The following is a 15,273-nucleotide window of genomic DNA, read 5'->3' on the forward strand; positions in this document are numbered from 1 at the left end:
ATGGCACTCGAGCTACTGGTAGTTGTTGCAGTCATGTTGCACCTAGCCTCTACATCAGCGCAGCCTGGCCCCGGATGCCGAACGCGATGTGGTGACGTCGACATCCCTTACCCATTTGGCATTGGTGCTGGCTGTGCTATTGAAGGCTTCGAGATCATTTGCCCGAGGACTGCCGATGGAATCGCCAAGCCGTTCATGGTCATTCAGAACGTGGAGGTTCTGGACATCTCGGTGCCCCGTGGTCAAATCCGAGTTTCCACGCCCGTGTCGACGTAAATTACAAGATCAATGGAACAGAATGCTTGGTCCCTTGACTTCTCGCGAAGTCCGTACCGCTTCTCCCATGTACACAACATGCTCATAGTTATTGGCTGCAACACACTCGCATACATCAATGACTTCAGAAGCACTACAAGATACACGACAGCGTGCGCAGCGGTGTGTGAGAGCCCGGCAGCCCTGACAAACGGTTCTTGTGTTGGTGCAGGCTGCTGCCAAAATGATATGCCAAAGGGTTTAAGGAGCTATAGATTCAGTTTCTTTGATGTTTATGATGATTCCAATACTACGCTTTTCAACCAATGCAGCTATGCTGCCGTGGTGGAGACACAGATATTTAGTTTCAGCTCGGAGTACATAACGACTACAAGGTTCAATGATACCGAAAAGGGGCAGAAGCCGCTGGTGCTGGACTGGGCGATTGGAAATGCAACGTGTGAAATGGCGAGAGACATGCCTTCTTACGCGTGCCATAGCAGGAATAGCATGTGTGTGGACTCAACCAACGACCCAGGTTATATATGCAACTGCGCCGACGGATATGAAGGGAACCCTTACCTCTTTGACGGATGCAGAGGCAAGTTCAGTTCTTTGTTCCCTGTGCATCTTTAGATCATGCACAATCGTTTTATGAGGAGTAATACAGGGTGCACATCATCCTTTCATGTTGATAGTTTGTAAGGAAAATATTGTTACTTACTGTCTGCCCCGAGTTTACAATCTGTTTTGCTTCTTTTCCCCCCATCTAGCTTAGATCTAGTTAGAACATTTAACTTATTTTCTCTGTTTTCAATGTAATTTATGTTTACTTTGGTGGAAGGATGGCACACGTTACACTCATTGTGCCATTTCAAAATTAGTATTTGTTGGTACTCCGTACTCATATGCCTATTCAATCAATCACTTGGGCCCAAATAATTTTGTTCTTTGTTGTTGCAGATGCCAATGAATGTGAGAAGAATCCAAGTATATGCCCGAAGTCTGCAACATGCCACAACACAATAGGAGGGTATCGCTGTTCATGTTCTCCAGGCAGAAAGTTCGTAATGGAAACAAAATCTTGTAACCCAGACATCACCCTAATCATAGGTACACCACTAGATGTTTCCAGCATTTGCTTAATTCTTGTGTAGAAAACAATGGCCAACTGGTATATATATATATATATATATATATATATATATATATATTAATCATCTTTAGTAAAAGAGGGCTCAATGAGCAAAGCACACAGTGGTGTGTTTCCTTGTGTTAGGCACGCAACAAGTCTATCTGAGGAAGCTTTAAAATAAAGAAATGTAATGGTGAAACTTGAAAAAAAGTAAATCCAGAAACAAGCATACGTGCATTTTTTAGAAGGTATAACCATATCTAATCACGATCCTTTAGCCAATTTTACCACAAGAAGTAAACTTTACCGTGCTTTTAGTATATACACTGTGGGATCAATTTGACTAACATAAACACCTTTCATGTTGATTTTTGCAGGCATTAGCATTGGCGCTGTCGCTCTGGTGATTATCATCTTCTGCATACATGTAATATTTGAGAGAAGAAAGCTTGCGAACGTCAAAAATCAGTATTTTCAGCAGCACGGAGGGATGCTATTGTTTGAGAAAATGAAATCAGATCGGGGACTTTCATTTACAGTGTTTAGTGAAGCAGAACTGGAACAGGCAACACATAAATTTGACAAAAGCCAGATTCTTGGACATGGAGGCCATGGCACTGTGTACAAGGGGACAATTAAGGATATCACTCCAGTGGCAGTTAAAAGGTGTTGGTGATAGGCAGAAGAAGGAATTCGGCAAAGAAATACTGATTCTTTCCCAGATCAATCACAAGAACATTGTCAAGCTATTGGGGTGTTGCCTTGAGGTGGAAGTCCCCATGCTAGTATATGAGTTCATCCCAAAAGGAACATTTTTCGATCTTATTCATGGCAAGAGCCGGAAACTGCACCTCTCTTTCAGTTCTCTTGTAAGGATCGTCAATGAGGCAGCTGAGGGGTTTGCATTTTTACATAACTATGCAAACCCACCAATTTTACTGGTGATGTGAAAACCACTAACATCCTTCTTGATGAGAATTACATGGCAAAGGTATCAGATTTTGGTGCATCTATATTAGCACCAACTGACAAAGCTCAGTTCGTTACAATGGTTCAAGGGACATGTGGTTATCTGGACCCCGAGGATATGCAGACATGTTGCTTGACAGACAAAAGCGATGTTGGCCATATGGCAGAGAGACAGTAATTCCAACGCCTGAGGTGCCCCCGCGTCGTCTCTCTGAGGCGACTCGGGCGGCCACCCCGCCGGGCGCCGCCACAGCCTCTTCTCCGGCCACCGCAGCTCGCCGCCGCCGGCAAACAACGTCGGACAAAGCCCGGCGAAGGTTGGCGGCGGCGGGATCCGTCCCGCGCGCGTGGGTTTGGCCCTGCTGCCCCGTCCCCTCTTCCGCGACGGCGGCCCGCCAGATCTGGCCTCGGGCCTCCTCTGGCCTGCTCCCCCGACGTCGGCCGGCGCCCTCCTTCTAGATCCGGCTAGCGCGCCGCGGCTGCGGGCTCTCGGGTGGCTCCTGTCCGGGCCTCGTGGCTGCTTCGGCGGCGACTGATACCTTCTGGGCTGGGGGTGCGACCCGCTCCCCTGCTCCACGCCTTGCGCCGGCCTCCGCCGTCCCGTCCTCAACTACTCGCCGTCGTCATCTGTCTGCCGGGCGCTCCGCATCCTGCCTTCCCGCAGATCCAAACTACCGTGTCCTCCACCTCCGCCGTCGCCCGTTCTGTCGTTGTCGTGCTCCTCCGCGCGGTCGCCAAACGAAGGTGGCGTCGCGGCTTCCTGCCTAGGGAGCCCTCCACCTCCCAGTTCCCCCGGTGGGTTGTCACTGTCTTGTGGCTTTACCTGCAGGGGGCGCCGCGCCAGTGGTCCTCGCTGGTGGCCTTGGCGTCAAGGGTGCCTGCCGGCGTCGCTGCCGGTTGGATTCGCCTGGATCTGGGGCTGTCCATTCCAGCGCCGCCCGGCGCTATTGGCGGCTGCTCTGCGTCTCGTCGTGTGGAGGATGTGACCGGGGTTTGGGAGAAATCCATGGTCGGCCAGCAGCAGTTGGTCGAGACAGCGGCGACGCTTCCCGACGTTCCCATCTTGATGGCGTTGTCTTCATCCCCCGGTCTTGTGATGTTTTGGGTGTGCTATGTGGAGTTCTATGCTTGGTGATGCCCTTCGACTACGCCGGTGGCACACAGGTGCCGTGGCGTCGTCTCGGCCCGGGTGACCGTTCAAATGTACCCCATGACACAGGTGGTGTCGCGGCGTTGTGCAGTCTTGGTTGCCCGGTGCTTTTACCGAAAAAGGGTTTCCCCCCGCTTTGTATTACAAAGCACCAACATCGATCACATAGCAATGCTCGGGCGAGAAGCACAACAAGCCCAAAAAGGAAAAGAAAGAACAAAGAAGAAAGAAATGCCAACAACGGCAGCTTGACAAAGCGCGGAGACCCGCCACCGCTGCGCCCTCCGGACTCGACCTACCACATACCAAGGCTCCGATCTGCCGCGTACCAAGCAGCACCTCCAAGAAGGGATGCGACGCCAACGACGCTGCTGCCCGGACGTGTCCTAGGGTTTCCCCCGGCACGCGGAAGGGAGTGGGGGATGGATACCTCCGACACCCTCCAGGAAGGAATGGTGGCACCCGCGGGTGTCACCGCATCGGAGCCGGAAAAGCCGGCAAGGGATTTCTCCCGAATTCCAACCCCACCGCCCAACCAGGCCGGAGCCGACCAGCCACCTCGCCGCCCACCAATGCGCCACCGCGGTCTTGACGCCACCCACGCCGCCTCACTGAGATCACCACCACGAGACCAAGAGGATGGAGAGAGACGCACGAGGTGACGGAAGCAGCAGCACCGGAGCCACGCGGGAGGGAACTACCTCCACCGCTGTCGTGCAGGAGGACCGAGTCTCCGGCACCGTCGCGGTCGCCGTCCGGACGCAGCAGCAGGGCATACCAGGCCGCCCCTGGCCCGGCCAGACCCAAATCGGGCCCGTAAAGCCCCGCCGGCCACGCTGCAGCAGGGCGGCACCAGCGCCGCCAGCCACCACCCGCCCATCGTCGCTCCCCAGCCTCCCGGAAGCCACGCCGACGACCCTCCCCGCCGCCGGCCCGCCCAGGCCCAGATGGGGCCCGGAGGGCCCAGATCTGGGCCGAGCGGGCGCCGCCAGATCGCGCCGCCTCGCCGCCCCGCCGCCAACGGCAGCGCCGCCGTCCAGTAGATCGCCCGCCACCACGCCGGAGAGCCCCGCCGCCGCGCCGGACCGTCGCCGCCTAGGAGCACCCCGCGGCGCCGCACCGCCCCGCGTCAGTGCGACCCGAGAGGGGAAAGGCCAGGGGCCGCCGCCGCCAGCGCCGCCCGGGCCAGGCCCAGCGCCGGACGCCAGCGACGGCGGCAAGGAGGGAGGGAAGGGGGAGAGCTCGGGGGCGAGGTGTTGGGACGCGGCCGGTCGCCCGCGGGGGCGACGCGGTCGCGAGAGGAGAGGAGGGGGGAACTCCTTGTGTCGTTTCAATGGATTTAGCAGGTCTGCCCGGTGCTTTTCGATTGCGTCGACGGTGCAGTGTCATGGTTTAGTCTCGGTTCGCCGCTGCAGTTCGAGCGCCCGTGGTGCCCCTTGTTGTGATGTTTTGAGTGTGCTCTGTGGAGTTCTATGCTTGGGGATGCCCTTTGGCTACGCCGGTGACACACAGGTGCCGTGGCGTCATCTCGGCCCGGGTGACCGTTCGAACGTACCCCATGACACAGGTGGTGTCGCGGCGTTGTGCAGTCTTGGTTGCCCCGGTGCTTTTTGATTGCGTCGATGGTACAGTGTCGTGGTTTTGCCTGGGCTCGCCGGTGCAGTTCGAGCGCCCGTGGTGCCCCTTGTTTTGTTGTGTCCCCCCCTCGCCATGTGTTTGCCTGTGTGTTATTTTGCTTTATTTCTTCTTCCTGTGCCCCCTGTACTTCTCTGGTTCACTTGAACCCTATCCTGTATTAGGTTGTAAAGCCTATAGGCAACAAATGAATACAATTCAGGTGGGGAGAATTCTTCTCCCCCCGATGACAATTCAAAAAAAAAAAAGCGATGTTTATAGTTTTGGCGTTGTTCTTGTGGAGATCCTAACTTGGCAGGTACCACTGAAACTAGATGGTCCTGAGGTACACCGGAGCCTGTCATCCCCTACTGGCTATGAAGGGGAACAATCTTGATAATATGCTCGACAATCAAATAAAAGGTCATGAGGACATGGAGTTGGTTGTAGGGGTAACAGAGCTAGGTAAGCAATGCTTGGAAATGTGCGGTGACAATAGGCCCTCGATGAAAGAGGTGTCTGAAGAGCTTAGCAGATTAAGGAAACTTTCGTGACATCCTTCGATACAGCATGATACCAAGACGGATAACTTTCTCGGTGTAATTGAAATAGAACAAAGTTCTGAGTACACAGAGAAGGATGAAAGAATGCACAAAAATCCAAGCAGTTTTTACTTTTTTACGCTTTAGCACTTTCCTTGGTCATTTAACCTTCTCCTCCTTTAGTTATATGTAGCATTTTATTGTAAGACTCTCTTGGACCCTTGGGTACTACAGAGACACCATAATTTAGCAAGATGTATCATTGTATTGTAAGACTCTCCTCCTTTATGTAGTATTTTGCGATGTTGTGCATGATGTATCCCTATCGTGTGCATTCCCTTTTTTTAAGGAAAAAAACGAACATACACGATATGGGCAATAATGTGCGTTCCTGACAATAATGAGAGGCCAACTTGTGATTATTTCTGAAGGATGGTAACAATAGCCTACAATCACAACTTCGATGGCAACCACACAAGATGTATTCTAGGTCCCTAACCTATGTTTGAATTGTAAGAACATAAAAAAAATAAGAAAAGAGATAGAATAACAAAATACAGGTACATACTTCAGCTGTGTCATAAGTCCAACACGCATGCATTTCCGCCTGTTGGAAGCTCCGTCGCTTGCTTGCTGATGCATGATGCAAGGAGCAGATGGCGGCCGGGTTCTTTGCGTCACCATACTTCTGCCGGCCAGGGATATCTATTGTAATAGGGATGATGCCATGCCCATGAGTTCAAGTTCCTGCATGGATGTCCTGATGAACAAAAGAAAATTGGAAGGATGCTATGAAATTACACTGAATATTACCATAAAACAATGTGCTATATGAACACCATCGAATAAGTGAAAGTACTACTTGAGACCAGCAAAGTCATATCTTGCAGAAAGCAGGTGTGACATTCATAAAACAACATGTGCACAAAGGAAGTCGAATCTGTTGGTTTGCCTGCAGTCTTTACCTCACTAACTCGCAATATGACTAGGATGAGACCGATTTTTGATATCTGATTGGAATAACATTTTCTGATGTGGCTAAATTCCATGTCTACTGGGAGTTGAACCCAGGCCAGTGCGGATACGCGCATACGACCGGGTTATTGCCCGGTCTTAAATTTTCATCTGTGAATCACCCTACGTTTCATAAGTTGACAAAAAACCATGTAATGACCAACTGAATGGCCCATGGCCCAATACAAAGAGTGAATCCGCTGCTTGGCCAGTTACAGGAAAGGAACAAATACAAATCAAGATCATGTTGAAGGGATTCTAAACTGAACGGCCCATACTAGGAACATATACCAACAGAATCAGAGTGGACGCAAAAATATTGCGCTTTGCTTGACTTTAACTGTCAGCCAGAAATTTTCATGGATCTGGTTGAAGAACCACTACGTGGTCTAGTGGACACAATCTAGAAGCACAATGATGTAACAAAATACAGTTCAGTAACCTGAGCATGACCGCACGGATCCAATTGGACGGAATTAGAATAAGGGGAAAGGAAAGTTGTGGCTGGGTTGCTGACCGCGGCGGTGCAGGGAGGGGAGGGGGGCGCCGAGCCCGTCGGCCATGGCTGGGGCTACTCCGGCTGAACGACAGGCGGGTACCGATCGAAACGCCTCCACGTACTCCGCCCCGCCCACCCGCGCGCGCCGCAGGGAAACGCACCGGCGTTGTAGGAGGGCGGCGGAGGAGGCCGGTCCCACGGGGTATGCCGGCGGGAGGAGGTCCGGGTGGGTGAAGACGGGGTGCCCGGAGCAGTATTGGGGCTGATTGCGGCGGCGCACGCCGTCGTCGTCGTAGAGCGCCTCGGCCGGCGTGATTCAGTTGCAGCACGGGAATCTTAGAGGTGTTTGTTATCCAGAGCCGTTGGATCTGCATCGCGGTGGAAACCAGAAGAGCATGCGAGAGGAATCTTGGATTCTAGAAGCAAAATTAGACCAGGAAAAAGGAACAAGAGGTGACTGAATCCTAAGTCTAGAATCATCATTTTTAGAACATATCACTAGCCTTTTTTTTTAAAAAATCGATCTATTAATTAATGCTCCCTCTGAATAATACAGTCTAGAATCTTCATTTTTAGAACATATTACTAGCCCTTTTTTTAAAAAAAATCGGTATATTAATAATACAATAGCGCTACGAAAGTCCCTAGAAGAGTGAGTACAAGGCATACCACTGTCATCAACCCTGAAAATCTTGTCCTGTTCTAGTAGACAAACCACGAAGCAGAACAATAACCGTCACCGACAAAGAGAATCATAGATTAAAAGAACCATACCTACAAACACACTAACAAAAACAAAGGTGGTCCGAATCCATATGAATCTGCCAATAGACAAATGCCGACTAGATCTAAACAGATTACCACTCAACTAAAGTATCATATCCTTTTTCCAAGCACAATCAGATTAGCACTCAACTAAAGTAAGATTCTAAATATTTTTATGCAGTAAAATAGTATCTACATACTAGTAATAAAGGGCTGTTGTTTCTGGCGGTACGTCACGGAAATTCCCCCAAGCTGCAAAATATTACCCACCAATACAATTTTTTTTACAAACACATGGCACCTATAAGTTTTTTTTAGATAACATGGCACCTATAAGTGATAAAAACATTTCACACAGGGGAATCCCTCACATGGGCCGGTCCATAGAGCAGGGACCTCCTACGCTTTGCACGCTGGGAGAATACGCGACGCACCCATTTGGGTTGGCGCATTTCCGGGCGGCCTGTTTTTAAATTTTATTTTTTATTTTTTCTTTTCCTTTTTTGTTTTTGTTTTTTCTACTTCAAATAATTCCAAACTTCAAAAAAGTTTGGACAATTAAAAATATGAGAATTTTAAAATAAAATGTTTATGTACTCCAAAAAATGGTCGCGAATTTATAAAAAATGTTTGCTTACTTGAAAAAGTTGAAAATTTTGAAAACAAATATTCAGGAAATAAAAAAATGTTCATGCTTTAAAAAAAGTTAGTGTAATAAAAGAGTTAATGAAATTGAACAAAATTTCACCAATTCCAAAACTGTTGATCAATGGAAAAATATCTTAAAAATTCAAAAACTGTTCATGATTTACAGAATAGTTTATTCGTTCATAAAATGTTCACCGATTCAAAAAATGACCAAGCATTTAAAAATTGTTTGTTAAATAAAATGTTCGATAATTTCAAAAATTGTTCCACCAATTTCCTAAAAAATGTTCGTTGATACAAGAAAATTGTTTTAAAAAATATTTACAATGTTTTTTGAAAAAATGTTTGCAATTAAAATGTTCATGAATTCAAAAAATGCTCTTGATTTTAGAAAATGTTCGAAAATTTGTGAAAGTGTTCACGAGTTTAAAAATGTTCAGGATTTCAAATATGTTCATAAGTTTAAATAAATGTTCATGATTTAAAAACTGTTGATTATTTCACGAAATTAAGAGTGATAGTGTATCTCGATGATGTAACATAATATGGTCATGGCAATTGGAGATTATGATTTTTTTTCCCAGTGCAACGCACGGGCCCTTTTGCGCGCCCGTTTGTACCGGCGCATGTACGGGCATCCTGCTTTATATTGTTTTGATTTTTTTTCTACTTTAAATAATTTGAGACCCAAAAAGTTTTCTGACAAAAAAAAGATAATTTCGAAATGAAATGTTTCATAAATCATAAAATGTTTTTGGATTTAAATAAAGTTCACGAATTTGTATAATTTGTTTTGCTTATTCAAAAAAGTTTGAAATTTTGAAAACAAATGTTCGAGACATCAAAAAATGTTCATGGTTCTTTTAAAAGTTCGTGTATTAAAGAATTTTAATTAAATTTAAGAAAATTTCGCCAATTCAAAAAATGTTCATGAATGGAAAAATATTCAAAAACTGTTCGTGACTTACAAAATGGTTTATTCCTTCATAAAATGTTTGCTTATTCAAAAAATGATCATGCATTTCAAAAAATGTTCATGAATTTCAAAAATTATTCAACCAATTTCGAAAAAATGTTCGCTGATTCAAGAAAATTACTTAAAAAATGTTTGCAAATAGTGTAAAATGTTCATGAATTAAAAAAATATTCTTGATTTTAAAAATATTCGAAAATTACTTACAATGTCCACAAATTTGAAAATGTTCATGATTTCAAATATGTGCACGAGTTAAAAAATGTCCATGATTTTATGAAATTTAGAGTAATAGTGTATCTCGGTGATGCAGAGCAAAATGTGGTCATGGCCATTGTAGATTTTTTTCCTCTCCCGTTGCAACGCACGGGCCCTTTTAGTATGTACACTAACATATGTATATTGTGCATAACAGATTCAAGACCAGGATACATTCTCATGAACGAAGGTCAGTTGGAGGCAGATGAACAACCTAAATCTTAGAATTTTGTGAAATAAAATAAGATATCAGAACCAAGATTATAGCTCATTAATAAAACCTGAATTCAGCTTATGTGCGGAAATAAGATTAATTTAATTATAATTGTTGGAACCTGAATTTTGTTCACAGAGTTATTCGAAGCATGTGAAATGGGGTAAATCAAACGGACATCATCATCTTCTATGTTAAGGCCAAAAGGAAATGAATCAACTTAATTGGAGTTTTTAGTTCCATAGTGATTCATTCCCCCAATAACAGATCTTTTACTTGTCTACTCCCTTCGTCTCATAATATAAGAGCGTATATTATGGGATGGAGGGAGTACATGATTAAAACAGTTGCAGACAATTCCGAGTACCTATCAGTTTCGGACTACAACTCTTTCAGTTAACTGTTTTTCCATACTAGAACAATTTCCGTAAACTGTTTCTGTGACTATAACAGTTTCAGTAAACTGTTCCAATCACAAGAAGATTAGCAGCAAAATAAACCCTAAAAGATCATTATCATGCATAAAATAGCATCTACGCCAAAATCCGAACATTGTGCATGACAAATATAATCAAAGACCACCAGTTTTCACTTCACTAGTAGAAAACAGGGCTATCGTCATAGCTCAATATACACATTAGTCCCGGTTGCATTTCGAACCGGGATTAATGTGAGCATTAGTCCCGGTTCAAGCGGCTAGGACGTCGGGAAGGAATTAGTCCCGGTTCAAATGGGACCTTTTGTCCCGGTTTGAGACATGAACCGGGATTAATGTGAGCATTAGTCCCGGTTCAAGCGGCTAGGGCGTCGGGAAGGAATTAGTCCCGGTTCAAATGGGACATTTTGTCCCGGTTTGAGACACGAACCGGGACTAAAAGGTGCGATGCCACCTTTAGTACCGGTTTGAGACACGAACAGGGACTAAACGGTTCTGAAATTTGTTTTTTGTTTTTAATTTCTGTTTAAAATTGCTTATATCTTTTAGGATATTTGATGTTTTTGAGTGATTCTTTTTGCATTAGATTCAAAATTTTGTCTAGTTTCTGTTTGTGCCATTAGTTTTCAAATTTGAATGATTTAAATATGAATTTTTTCAAATATGCGTCAAACCCTAGATTGTGAATAATTTGAGCTTAGAATTAGTTTTTAATTTAATTCTTTTTGCTCCTAGTCACATGTCAGATTGTTGTCACAGTAAGATTTATTTGGTTATTTTGAGAATAATATAAATTAGGATTTTAATTAAAATAGTACTTCTTTTCTTATTTAGTTGTTTTAGTCCTTAAAGTGATATGTTTTCAATTATTTTTAGTTAGTTCTTTCTGTAGATTTTAACATGTTGTAGTATTCTTCTGTTAGACAACAGTAGATACATTTTTATTATTAATTAATTAATATTAATTTTGCTACTGTTTTGTATAAATAGTTGTTTAGCCTTTAATAATAGTTGATAGAATTAGTTTTGCTATATTTAAAAGTAATTTTTTGCCACTTTAATAGAACGTGACTCTAGTTTGGTTAACCTTAGTTGTGACTCTGGCAAGGACGATGGTAGCAGATGTAGTCGATGGTAGAATTGGATGGACACCATCCCGGACTAAAGGGGTTCAAACTCTACCCCCCTCCCCCCGTGTATCGCCATTTCAGTTTTGAAAAAAACAAAAGAAAATGATAAAACTTCAAAAATTAAAATCCTTCGAGACGTAGTTATATTACTACATCTACTAGTTAGGAAAATTTAAAAACTTAAATTTGGACATGTTTTGCAAAAAAAATGTTATGAAAAAGTAAAACGGCTATAACTTTTGCATACGATGTCGGAAAAAACGTATAATATATCAAAATATTCAGCACGAAAATCCGGTTCCGATTTCGACGGCCATAGGCCATTTTGCAAATTTCTAGAATCCTCGAACTCTGAAAGGAAAAAAATTATCCTTAAATTCTAGTTTTTTTGAATTTTTGGTCAAACTATGGTCAAACTACTTATTCCAGAAATATTAGTGTTACTAATTAATTATTGTTTTTAAGAATAATAGTTTCAAACTCAAACAGTTCTTCATGCTCAAGTTCAACTCCTAAGGGTTAATAGGATTGGCAGCTTGGAAAACAACACGTGCAGACTTGGAAACGAGGGGGAATAGAACTTGGAAGTTAAGCGTGCTCAGGCTGCAGTAGTGAGAGGATCGGTGACCGGCCGGAAAGTTAGATGATTTGGAATGATGAGGGGTGATTAGAGATTAGAGGTTAAATTGACAGTGATGAGGGGTGATTAAAAATTAAATTATCAAATAATTCAAAATTTTAAAAATCAGGGAAAAAATCATTTTTTTTTTCAAAAAATTTCATTTAGTCCCGGTTGGTGGTGGAGCTTCAGACAGCGGCCACGTAGAGCCCCTTTACTCCCGGTTCATAAACCGGGACTAAAGATTTTGGGCTTTAGTCCCTACCCTTTAGTCTCAGTTCTGAAACCGAGACTAAAGGCCCTCTGAAACCGGGACTAAAGACCCGTTTTCTATTAGTGCTTGTTGCTTCCCACCACTCCACTAGTACAGCAACTCAGAGTCTGTTTGGGTGCTGTACAGCACGAACGAACCAAGGAAGTATTTGCATCCCAAAATCTACTACAAGTACAGCAGGAATTTAGTTGGCTTGAATCCCGAACTATTGCAATTACCTTAGCCTTTCCGCAGAACAATACCATCATCAGGCTCCAGGTTGGGGAACCAAGCCGTCACAACACCGACACTTGATGTCGCGCTTGTAGCATGGGCGACACAGGAAGACGTGGCCGCAGGGAAACGGCAGCGCCGGCGGCCGGGTCTGGCATTCCCAACACGGGCTGCCGACGTGGCCAATAGGCGGCCAGGGAGGATGGGTGTAGTAGCCCTGCAAGGCCGCCCCCCTGCGGGTGGAAGGAGAAGCAGAGCCGTCGCAGCGTAGTCGTACCCCTACTCAAATGTTGCACGCGGGTCCAGAAAATGCGGGGGGCTGCCACGTGTCATGCGATGACCTCCTTTAAGAGCACGAGAAGTTTCAAGGCCAATGGAGTAAAAGGACCCGCACTTCCTTCACAAACTGGACACTTCCCTTTCGATACCTAGAGACTAGCTCGGGGATGTTGTAGTTTACAAGCGGCCTCAGGTGAGGCCTATACTAGACGTGCCCAAAATTTTACCACACTCTATAGGGGCTATGTGATGATGTCGTGCCAGATCCCGAGGATTTCCGGCGTCGTACGATTTTCCGAGGATTTAAACGGTTGGATCAGGCATGCCGATGAGGTAATCTTGCCCCTCGTGGAGGGGCCCGCCCCTTCCTCGTCTGCACAAGGCTTATGCATGTCGCAAAGACATCAAATAGGATTTCCATTCAACTTGGGCATGATTTCATGTGCCGTCTTGCAGATCTGCAATTTCCGGCGCTGAAACCCTAGGAGTGCAATAAATGTCTCAAATATTGCATGCGGGTCCAGAAAATGTGAGTCCTGGCGCGTGTCATGCGATGACCTTCTTTGGGAGCACGAGAAGTTTCAAGGCCAACAGAGCAAAAGATCCCACACTTCCTTCACAAACCAGACATGTTCTCTCTCGATACCCAAACTAGCTCAAAGATGTGCTTTATAAGCGGCCTCAGGTGAGGCCTATCCGAAATGCGCACAAAATTTTACCACATCCTACAGGGCTATGTGATGACGCGGTGCCAGATCCCGAAGATTTTCGGCATCATACGATTTTTTGAGGATTTAAACGGTTGGATCAGGCATGCCGACGAGGTAATTTCGCCCCCCTCCCCCTGGAGGGGCTGCCCCTTCCTTGTCTGCACAAGGCCTACGCATGTCATAAAAACATCAAATATGATTTTCCATTCAGCTTCTGGGCATGATTTCATGTCCCGCCTTGTAGATCTGTAATTTCCGACGCTGAAGCCCTAGCAGTGCAATAAATGTCTCAAATATTGCATGCGGGTCCGAAAAATGTGAGGGCCTGACACGTGTCACGCGATGACCTTCTTTGGGAGCACGAAAAGTTTCGAGGCCAACGAAACAGCAACACCCACACTTCCTTCACAAACGGTTGGATCATTGCTCTCACACAGACGAAAAAGAAAATAATAATAATTGAATTATTAAAAAGCGCCATCATCCATCATTAGGAAGATGGACTACCACTGTGAATCTTCTCTACCTGGATCACGTGAAGATTCATAGTAATTGTCCATCTTCTTAACAACAGTGTAATGAAGACCGAAGCTTACTATTTCTTGACTATCCGACAATTTAAACCGCTCCTAACGCTCGTTCTTAAGCGAGGTGGGACTAAAATCAGCTCCCATATAGATGAAAAGGTCCAAAGTAATAACGCAAGAAAACAACGCTTTGCCGAGAGCCAAGTCACGGGCTCACGACAAAGCAGTGCCACCATTACAGAGCCGTACGTTAACCACTACTGGACTTGCCACGTGGCTCCACTTTTCCATGCTGTAATGCTTGGCTCTCGGCAAACAGGTCGTTTGCTAAGTATTAACCTTTTGCCAAGTGTGTTTTGTATAATTGTATCGGCAAATATCCGTGTTTGCCGTGTGGCAACTATTTCCGAGTATACCTTTCGGCTTACTTCGCTTTGCCGAGTTCCCGTGATTTGGCTCTCGGCGAAGAGCCTGGCACTTGGTGTCAGTGAAATTCCAGTAATGTATATGTACCCCTTGCATGATGAGTGATCCACTCGCATCTTTGCCAGACACCTATCCATCCGGCGACGATTGAGAGATGAAACTCTTGAACCTACTTCTGGCGGTCGCCGTGCTGGTGGCCGCAATGGATGTTTCGCTTGCGACGACAGAGAGGAAGGCGGATGGTCGAGGTGGAAGAAGGCTACCATCGGCCTTGGTATTGATCTCTGCTGTTTGCTTGTTCTTGTCCTCGTCATCATATGGTACATGCGCCGAGGAGGGCATTTGTTCTTGTCGCGGGCTCCTCCTCCTCCGGTCATCCTCATCGCTCCTCCTCTGGTCATCCTCGTCGCTCCTCCTCGGGTCGACGAGATCGCCGCCTTACCTTCCGGGCAGCAGGTGACTGCCGCCAACCAGACGACGATGGTGTCGCGCCTCATCTGCAAACTTGGGGAGCTTGGAGCGAATGATGTGATGACACGTGAGGCTACGCAAGAGCTCCTGCTCAGGCAGATGAGCCCCTCGCCGATGAAGATATTACCGCCATCACAAAGATTGCCTGCCAT

General features: G+C 45.7%; 1 pseudogene; it reads left to right on the forward strand.

Moving 5' to 3' along the window:
- Positions 1-5,812, forward strand: LOC123142394 (wall-associated receptor kinase 5-like; annotated as a pseudogene).
- Positions 5,813-15,273: the final 9,461 nt, after the last annotated feature.

Source organism: Triticum aestivum, chromosome 6D (assembly GCF_018294505.1).
Source record: "Triticum aestivum cultivar Chinese Spring chromosome 6D, IWGSC CS RefSeq v2.1, whole genome shotgun sequence".
Lineage (NCBI taxonomy): Eukaryota > Viridiplantae > Streptophyta > Magnoliopsida > Poales > Poaceae > Triticum > Triticum aestivum.